This window comes from Balaenoptera physalus, assembly GCF_965194825.1.
Source record: "Balaenoptera physalus genome assembly, chromosome: 3".
Taxonomy (NCBI): domain Eukaryota; kingdom Metazoa; phylum Chordata; class Mammalia; order Artiodactyla; family Balaenopteridae; genus Balaenoptera; species Balaenoptera physalus.
In genome coordinates, this window is record NC_138890.1 from 18,255,324 (window position 1) to 18,266,679 (window position 11,356).

An 11,356-nucleotide genomic window follows, 5' to 3' on the forward strand; every position below is an offset into this window, starting at 1 on the left:
AGATAGGCTGCCTAAAATCATAATAAGGTCACAGACACCCAAAAACACACCACCGGATGGGGTCCTGTCCCCAGAAAGACAAGATCCAGCCTCATCCACCAGACACAGACACCAGTCCCCTCCACCAGGAAGCCTACACAACACACTGAACCAAACTTCGCCACTGGGGACAGACACCAAAAACAATGGGAATTACGAACTTGCAGCCTGTGAAAAGGAGACCACAAACACAGTAAGTTAAGCAAAATAAGAAGACAGAGGAACACACAGCAGATGAAGGAGCAAGGTAAAAACCCACCAGATGAAACAAATGAAGAGGAAATAGGCAGTCTACCTGAAAAAGAATTCAGAGTAATGATGGTAAAGATGATCCAAAATCTTGGAAATAGAATGGAGAAAATACAAGAAACGTTTAACAAGGAACTAGAAGAACTAAAGAGCAAACAAACAGTGATGAACAACAAAATAAATGAAATTTAAAATTCTCTAGAAGGAATCAACAGTAGAACAACTGAGGCAGAAGAACGGATAAGTGACCTGGAAGATAAAGTAATGGAAATAACTACTGCAGAGCAGAATAAAGAAAAAAGAATGAAAAGAACTGAGGACAGTCTCAGAGACCTCTGGGACAACATTAAATGCAGCAGCATTTGAAATACAGGGGTCCCAGAAGAAGAAGAGAAAAACAAAGGGACTGAGAAAATATTTGAAGAGATTATAGTTGAAAACTTCCCTAATATGGGAAAGGAAATAGTAAATCAAGTCCAGGAAGTGCAGAGAGTCCCATACAGGATAAATCCAAGGAGAAACACGCCAAGACACATATTAATCAAACTATCAAAAATTAAATACAAAGAAAAAATATTAAAAGCAGTAAGGGAAAAACAACAAATAACATACAAGGGAATCCACATAAGGTTAACAGCTGTTTTTCAGCAGTAACTCTGCAAGCCAGACGGGAGTGACAGGACATATTTAAAGTGATGAAAGGGGAAAACCTACACCCAAGATTACTCTACCCAGCAAGGATCTCATTCAGATTTGATGGAGAAATTAAAACCTTTACAGACAAGCAAAATCTAAGAGAATTCATCACCACCAAACCAGCTTTACAACAAATGCTAAAGGAACTTCTCTAGGCAGGAAACGCAAGAGAAGGAAAAGACTTAAAATAACAAACCCAAAACAATTAAGAAAATGGTAAGAGGAACATACATATCAATAACTACCTTAAATGTAAATGGATTAGATGCTCCAACCAAAACACATACACTGGCTGAATGGATACAAAAACAAGACCTGTATATATGCTGTCTGCAAGAGACCCACTTCAGACCTAGGGACACATACAGACTGAACGTGAGGGGATGGAAAAAGATATTCCATGCAAATGGAAATCAAAAGAAAGCTGGAATAGCAATTCTCATAGCAGACAAAATAGACTTTAATATAAAGACTATTACAAGAGACAAAGGGGGACACTACATAATGGTCAAGGGATCAATCCAAGAAGAAGATATAACAATTGTAAATATTTATGCACCCAACATAGGAGCACCTCAATACATAAGACAAAGGCTAACAGCCATAAAAGGGGAAATCAACAGTAATACAATCATAGCAGGGGACTTTAACACCCCACTTTCACCAATGGAGAGATCATCCAAAATGAAAATAAAGAAAGAAACACAAGCTTTAAATGATACATTAAGCAAGATGGACTTAATTGATATTTATAGGACATTCCATCCAAAAAGAGCAGAATACACTTTCTTCTCAAGTGCTCATGGAACATTTTCCAGGATAGATCATATCTTGGGTAACAAATCAAACCTTGGTAAATTTAAGAAAATTGAAAACGTATTAGGTATCTTTTCCGAGCACAGTGCTATGAGACTACTTATCAATTACAGGAAAAAATCTGTAAAAAATACAAACACATGGAGGCCAAACAATACACTACTAAGTAAGCAAGAGATCACTGAAGAAATCATGGAGGAAATCAAAAAATACCTAGAAACAAATGACAATGAAAACATGACGACCCAAAACCTATGGGATGCAGCAAAAGCAGTTCTAAGAGGGAAGTTTATAGCAATACAATCCTACCTCAAGAAACAAGAAATATCTCAAATAAACAAACTAACCTTACACCTAAAGCAATTAGAGAAAGAAGAACAAAAAAACCCCCAAAGTTAGCAGAAGGAAAGAAATCATAAAGATCAGATCAGAAATAAATGAAAAAGAAATGATGGAAACAATAGCAAAGATCAATAAAACTAAAAGCTGGTTCTTTGAAAAGATAAACAAAATTGATAAACAATTAGCCAGACTCATCAAGAAAAAAAGGGAGAAGACTCAAATCAATAGAACTTGAAATGAAAAAGGAGAAGTAACCACTGACACTGCAGAAATACAAAGGATCATGAGAGATTACTACAAGCAACCGTATGCCAATAAAATGGACAACCTGGAAGAAATGGACAAATTCTTAGAAAAGCACAACCTTCTGAGACTGAACCAGGAAGAAACAGAAAATACAAACAGACCAATCACAAGCACTGAAATTGAGACTGTGATTAAAAATCTTCCAACAAACAAAAGCCCAGGACCAGATGGCTTCACAGGTGAATTCTATCAAACATTTAGAGAAGAGCTAACACCTATCCTTCTGAAACTTCCAAAGTATAGCAGAGGGAGGAAGACTCCCAAACTCATTCTATGAGGTCACCATCACCCTGATACCAAAACCAGACAAAGATGTCACAAAAAAAGAAAACTACAGGCCAATATCACTCATGAACATAGTTGCAAAAATCCTCAACAAAATACTAGCAAACAGAATCCAACAGCACATTAAAAAGATCATACACCATGATCAAGTGGGGTTTATCCCAGGAATGCAAGGATTCTTCAATATATGCAAATCAATCAATGTGACAAACCATATTACCAAACTGAAGGAGAAAATCTATATGATCATCTCAATAGATGCAGAAAAAGCTTTTGACAAAATTCAACACCCATTTATGATAAAAACTTTCCAGAAAGTAGGCATAGAGGGAACTTACTTCAACATAATAAAGACCATATATGACAAACCCACAGCCAATATCATTCTCATTGGTGAAAAACTGAAACCATTTCCTCTAAGATCAGGAACAAGACAAGGGTGCCCACTCTCACCACTATTATTCAACATAGTTTTGGAAATTTTAGCCATGGCAATCAGAGAACAAAAAGAAATAAAAGGAATCCAAATCAGAAAAGAAGAAGTAAAGCTGTCACTGTTTGCAGATGACATGATACTATACATAGAGAATCCTAAAGATACTACCAGAAAACTATTAGAGCTGATTAATGAATTTGGTAAAGTAGCAGGATACAAAATTAATGCACAGAAAGCTCTTGCATTCCTATACACTAACAATGAAAGATCAGAAATAGAAATTAAGGAAACAATTCCATTTACCATTGCAACAGAAAGAATAAAATACTTAGGAATAAACCTACTTAAGGAGACAAAAGACCTGTATGCAGAAAACTATAACATGCTGATGAAAGAAATTAAAGATGATACAAACAGGTGGAGAGATATACCATGTTCTTGGACTGGAAGAATCAACTGTGAAAATGACTATACTACCCAAAGCAATCTACAGATTCAATGCAACCCTATCAAACTGCCAATGGCATTTTTCACAGAACTAGAACAAAATATTTCACAATTTGTACGGAAACACAAAAGGCTCTGAATAGCCAAAGCAATCTTGAAAAAGAAAAACGGAGCTGGAGAAATCAGGCTCCCGGACTTCAGACTATATTACAAAGCTACAGTAATCAAGACAGTATGGTACTGGCACAAAAACAGAAATATAGATCAATGGAACAGGATAGAAAGACCAGAGATAAACTCACAAACATATGGTCACCTTATCTTTGACAAAGGAGGCAAGAATATACAATGGAGAAAAGACAGCCTCTTCAATAAGTGGGGCTGGGAAAACCGGACAGCTACATGTGAAAGAATGAAATTAGAGCACTCCCTAACACCATACACAAAAATAAACTCAAAATGGATTAAAGACCTAAATGTAGGCCAGACACTATCAAACTCTTAGAGGAAAACAGAGGCAGAACACTCTATGACATAAATCACCGCTAGATCCTTTATGACCCACCTCCTAGAGAAAAGGAAATAAAAATAACAAATGGGACCTAATGAAACTTAAAAGCTGTTGCACAACAAAGGAAACCATAAACAAGACAAAAAGACAACCCTCAGAATGGGAGAAAATATTTGCAAATGAAGCAACTGACAAAGGATTAAGCTCCAAAATTTACAAGCAGCTCATGCAGCTCAATATCAAAAAGATGAACAACCCAATCCAAAAATGGGCAAAAGACCTAAATAGACATTTCTCCAAAGAAGATATACAGATTGTCAACAAACACATGAAAGTATGCACAACATCACTAATCGTTAGAGAAATGCAAATCAAAACTACAATGAGGTATCATCTCACACCAGTCAGAATGGCCATCATCAAAAAATCTACAAACAATAAATGCTGGAGAGGGTGTGGAGAAAAGGGAACCCTCTTGCACTGTTGGTGGGAATGTAAATTGATACAGCCACTATGGACAACAGTATGGAGGTTCCTTAAAAAACTAAAAATAGAACTACCATACGACCCAGCAATCCAACTACTGGGCATATACCTTGAGAAAACCATAATTCAAAAAGAGTCATGTACCACAATGTTCATTGCAGCTCTATTTACAATAGCCAGGACATGGAAGCAATCTAAGTGTCCATTGACAGATGAATGGATAAAGAAGATGTGGCACATATATACAATGGAATAGTACTCAACCATAAAAAGAAACGAAATTGAGTTATTTGTAGTGAGATGGATGGACCTAGAGTCTGTCATACAGAGTGAAGTAAGTCAGAAAGAGAAAAACAAATACCATATGTTAACACATATATATGGAATCTAAAAAAAAAAAAAATGGTCATGAAGAACCTAGGGTCAAAATGAGAATAAAGATGCAGACCTACTAGAGAATGGACTTGAGGACTTGGGGAGGGGGAAGGGTAAGCTGTGACAAAGTGAGAGAGTAGTAGTGTATATATGGACATATAAACACTACCAAATGTAAAATAGATAGCTAGTGGGAAACAGTTGCACAGCACAGGGAGATCAGCTCTGTGCTTTGTGACCAGCTAGAAGGGTGGGATAGGGAGGGTGGGAAGGAGGTAGACACAAGAGGGAAGAGATATGGGAATATATGTATATGTATAACTGATTAACTTTGTTATAAAGCAGAAACTAACACACCATTGTAAAACAATTATACTCCAATAAAAACGTTAAAAAAAAAAGAAGTCATGTACCATAATGTTCACTGCAGCTCTATTTACAATAGCCAGGACATGGAAGCAACCTAAGTGCCCATGGACAGATGCATGCATAAAGATGATGCGGTACATATATACAATGGAATATTACTCAGCCATAAAAAGAAACGAAATTGAGTTATTTGTAGTGAGGTGGATGGACCTAGAGACTGTCATACAGAGTGAAGTAAGTCAGAAAGAAAAAAATAAATACCGTATGCTAACACACATATATAGAATCTAAAAAAAACAAAACAAAATGGTTTTGATGAACCTAGGGGCAGGACAGGAATAAAGACACAGATATAGAGAATGGACTTGAGGACACGGGGAGGGAGGGAGGGTAAGCTGGGACGAAGTGAGAGAGTGGCATGGGCATATATACACTACCAAATGTAAAATAGATAGCTAGTGGGAAGCAGCCACATAGAACAGGGAGATTAGCTTGGTGCTTTGTGACCATGCAGAGGGGTGGGATAGGGATGTTGGGAGGGAGACACAAGAGGGAGGTGATATGGGGATATATGTATATGTATAGCTGATTCACTTTGTTATAAACAGAAACTAACACACCGTCGCAAAGCAGTTATACTCCAATAAAGACGTTAAAAAAAAATATTCCATGCCAATGGAGATTAAAAGAAAGCTGGAGTAGCAACACTCACATCAGAAAAAATAGACTTTAAATAAAGACTGTTACATGAGACAAAGAAGAGCACTGCATAATGATCAAGGGATCAATCCAAGAAGAAGATATAACAATTGTAAATATATATGTACCCAACCTACGGGAACATCAATATGTAAGGCAAATTCTAACGGCCCCAAAAGGAGAAATTGACAGTAATACAATAATAGTGGGGGACTTTAACACCCCACTTATATCAATAGGCAGATCAGCCAGACAGAAAATCAGTAAGGAAACACTGGCCTTAAATGACACATTAGACCAGATGGACTTAAATGTCATTTATAGAGCATTCCATCTGAAAGCAGCAGAATATACATTCTTTTCAAGTGCACATGGAACATTCTCCAGGGTAGTTCACATGCTGGGTCACAAAGCAAGCCTCAATAAATTTAATAAACTTGAAATCATATCAAGCATCTTTTCCAACCACAACACTATGAGATTAGAAATCATCTACAAGAAAAAAATTGCAAAAAACACACACATGTCAAGGCTAAACAATATGCTACTACAAACCAGTGGATCACTGAAGAAATCAAAGAGGAAATCAGAAAATACCTAGAGACAAATGAAAACGAAAACATGGCAATCCAAAACCTATGGGATGCAGCAAAAGCATCCCATAAGAGGGAAGTTTATAGCAATACAATCTTACCTCGGGAAACAAGAAAAATCTCAAATAAACCACCTAAACTTACACCTAAAGCAACTAGAGAAAGAAGAACAAACAAAACCTAAAGTTAATAGAAGGAAAGAAATCATAAAGATCAGAGCAGAAATAAATGAAATAGAGATGAAGAAAACAACAGCAAATATCAATGAAACTAAAAGCTGGTTCTTTGAGAAGATAAATAAAATTGATAAACCTTTAGTCAGACTCATCAAGAAAAAATGGGAGAGGGCTCAAACCAATGAATTAGAAATGAAAAAGGAGAATTACAATGGACACCAAAGAAATACAAAGGATCATAGAGACTACTACAAACAACTATATGCCAATAAAATGGACAACCTAGAGAAATGGACAAATTCTTAGAAAGACGCAATCTCCCAAGACTGAACCAGAAAGAAATAGAAAATTTGAACAGACAAATCACAAGCACTGAAATTGAAACTGTGATTTTAAAACTCCCAACAAACAAAAGTCCAGGACCAGATGGTTTCTGAGGCGAGTTCTATGAAATATTTAGAGAAGAGCTAACACCTATCCTTCTGAAACTGTTCCCAAAAAATTGCAGGGGAAGGAAAACTCCCAAACTCATTCTATAAGTCCTCCAACACCCTGATACCAAAACCAGACAAAGATACCACAAAAAAAGAAAATTATAGGCCTATATCACTGATGAACATAGATGCAAAAATGTTCAACAAAATACTAGCAAGCCAAATCCAATAATACATTAAAAGAATTGTATACCACAATCAAGTGGGATTATCCCAGGGATGCAAGGATTTTTCAATATCTGCAAATCAATCAGTGTGATGCACCACATCAACAAATTGAAGAATAAAAACCTTATGATCATCTCAATAGATGAAGAAAAAGCTTTTGACAAAATTCAACAGTCATTTATGATAAAAAAAACTCTCCAGATAGTGGGCATAGAGGGAACATACCTCAACATAATAAAGGCCATATATGACAAACCCACAGCTAAAATCATACTCAGTAGTGAAAAGACGAGCATTTCCTCTAAGATCAGGAACAAGACAAGGATGTCCTCTCTTGCCACTTTTATTCAAAATAGTTTTGGAAGTCCTAGCCACAGTGATCAGAGGAGAAAAAGAAATAAAAGGAATCCAAATTGGAAAAGAAGAAGTTAAACTGTCACTGTTTGCAGATGACATGATACTATACATAGAAAATTCTAAAGGTGCTACCAGAAAACCACTAGACTTCATCAATGAATTTGGTGAAGTTGCAGGATACAAAATTAATACACAGAAATATCGTGCATTCTTAGACACTAACAACAAAAGGTCAGAAAGAGAAATTAAGGAAACAATCCCATTTACCATTGCATCAAAAAGACTAAAATACCTAGGAATAAATCTACCTAAGGATCCAAAAGACCTCTACTCAGAAAACTATAAGACACTGATGAAAGAAATCAAAGATGACATGAACAGATGGAAAGATATACCATGTTCTTGGATTGGAGAAATCAATATTGTCAAAATGACTATACTCCCCAAGGCAATCTACAGGTTCAATGCAATCTTTATCAAATTGCCAATGAAATTCTTCACAGAATTAGAACAAAAAAATTTTTAATTTGTATGAAAACCAAAGACCCCGAATAGCCAAAGCAATCCTGAGAAAGAAAAATGGAGCTGGAGGAATCAGGCCCCCTGACTTCAGACTATACTATAAAACTATAGTAATCAAAGCAGTACAGTACTGGCACAAAGACAGAATTATAGTTCAATGGAACAGGATAGATAGCCCAGAAATAATCCCACACACCTATCGTCAATTAATCTACAACAAAATAGGTAAGAATACACAATGGAGAAAAGACAGTCTGTTCAATAAGTGGTGCTGGGAAAACTGGACAGCCACATGTAAAAGAATGAAATTAGAACATTCTCTAATACCATACACAAAAATAAACTCAAAATGGGTTAAAGACCTAAATGTAAATCTGGATACTATAAACTCTTAGAGGAAAATATAGGCAGAACACTCTTTGACATAAGTTGCAGCATATCTTTTTGGATCCACCACCTAGAGTAATGAAAAAAATATAAACCAATGGAACCAGTTAATCTTAAAAGCTTTTGCACAGCACAGGAAACCCTAAACAAAACTAAAAGACAACCCACAGAATGGGAGAAAATATTTGCAAACGATGTGACCAACAAGGGATTAATTTCCAAAATATACAACAGCTCATCAGCTCTATGTCAAAAAAACAACACCCCAATCAAAAAATGGGCAGAAGATCTAAACAGACGTTTCTCCAAAGAAGACATACAGATGTCCAAAAAGCACATGAAAAGATGCTCAGCTTCGCTAATTATTAGAGAAATGCAAATCAAAGCTACAATGAGATATCACCTCACACCAGTCAGAATGGTCATCATCCAAAAATCTACAAACAATAAATGTTGGAGGGGTGTGGAGAAATGGAAACCCTGCTACACTGTTGGTGGGAATGTAAATTGGTGAGCCACTATGGAGAACAGTATGGAGGTTCCTTAAAAACTAAAAATAGAGTTACCATATTACCCAGCACTCCCACTCCTGGGCACATATCCAGAAAAAAATCCATAATTCAAAAAGATACATTCACCCCTATGTTCATAGCAGCACTATTTACAGTAGCCAGGACATGGAAGCAACCTTAATGTCCATTGACAGATGAATGGATAAAGAAGAAGTGGTATATATATATATATATATATATATATATATATATATATATATATATATATATATATATATATATATATATATATACACACACACATATACACAATGGAATATTACTCAGCCATAAAAAAGAATGAAATAATGCCATTTGCAGCAACATGGATGGACCTAGAGATTATCATACTAAATGAGGTAAGTCAGACAGAGAAAGACAAATATCATATGATATCACTTATATCTGTGATCTAAAAAAATGATACAAATGAACTTATTTACAAAACAGAAACAGACTCACAGACTTAGAGAACAAATTTATGGTTACTAAAGGGGAAAGGTGGGGGGAGAGGGATAAATTAGGAGTCTGGGATTAACATATACACACTACTATACATAAGATAGATAATCAACAAGGACCTGCTGTATAGCACAGGGAACTCTACTCAGTACTCTGTAATAACCTATATGGGAAAAGAATCTGAAAAAGACTAGATGTATGTATATGTATAACTGAATCACTTTGCTGTACACTTGAAAATAAAATTGTAAATTAACTATACTCCAATATAAAATAAATTTTTAAAAAATAAAATAAAATATAGGCTTATATTTTAGTCTATATGGATAGAAGCATTTTAAAAAGGTACTAGATGCAGTGCATCCAAGGCTTGATGCCGAAGGCACCTTAGAACTGTGAGCCAAGTATCACCTGAGCAAACATGGTGTGCTCCACAACACCCCATCTTATGCCTCAATAATGACAGAAATGTGCCCAGTGTTCACCCAACCTACCATGTCTTCTGGGACACACAGGAAGAGCACACTCCTAGTCTCCCTTGAAGTTGGTTTGGGATCAGGTCACTAATTCTGGCCAATGAGATGTAAGCTGGAGGAATGTATACCACCGCTAGAACTGGTCATAAAAAATAAAATCCCTGTGTATTTCCCTTCTCTCTCTACCTCTCCACAGCCACTTTGGAGGCCATGTGATCCAGCTGATAGAGTATCAGGGTGGAAGGTACCCAGACCCCACACTCACTGCTTAGCAAAAGCTGCTGAAAAGAACCGCCCAACACACTTCTGGCTTTGTGTGAGCAAGAAATAAATGTTTACTGTGTTTAAACTCTCAAAGTGGGGGTTATTTATTATAGCAGCTACCGTACTCACCCTAACTAATCCCTGATATGGGCATGTTACACAGACTTCTGGGTGTATATCAACTTATATTACTGTGAAAAATATCAAAAGAAAGAAGAGAAGTTTACTGGTTATTGGCATGCATATGTTACTATTTAAAAAAAAAACCTCAATGGTAAAAGAACAAAACAAACAACCCAATTACAAAATGGGCAAAAGACATGAATAGATATTTCTCCAAAGATAGAGATGGCAAGTAAGAGCATGAAAAAAATGTTCAGTATCATTAGCCGTTAGGGAAACGCAAAGAAAACCCAGAATGAGACATCACTATGTACCTATTAAAACAACTATAATAAAACATAGCAATAATACCGAATGCTAGCAAGAATGCAGAGAAACTGGATCTCTCATCCATTGCTGGTGAAAACATAAAATGGTACAACCACTCTGGAAAACTGTCAGTTACTCACAAAACTAAACATGCACTTAGCACACAACCCAGTCCTTGCATGCTCGGACATTTATACCAGAGAAATGAAAACTGATGTTTGCACGAAAACCTGTACATGAATATTCATAGAACATTTATTCATAATGATTGAATAAATTCTGGTACATACATACAAAGGAACACTATTCAGCAATAAAAAGGAATAAATTATTGATACGTGCAACAACCTGATGGGTCTTAAGGGAATTATGCTAAGTGGAAAAAAAGTCAATCTAAAAGTGTACACACTATATTATT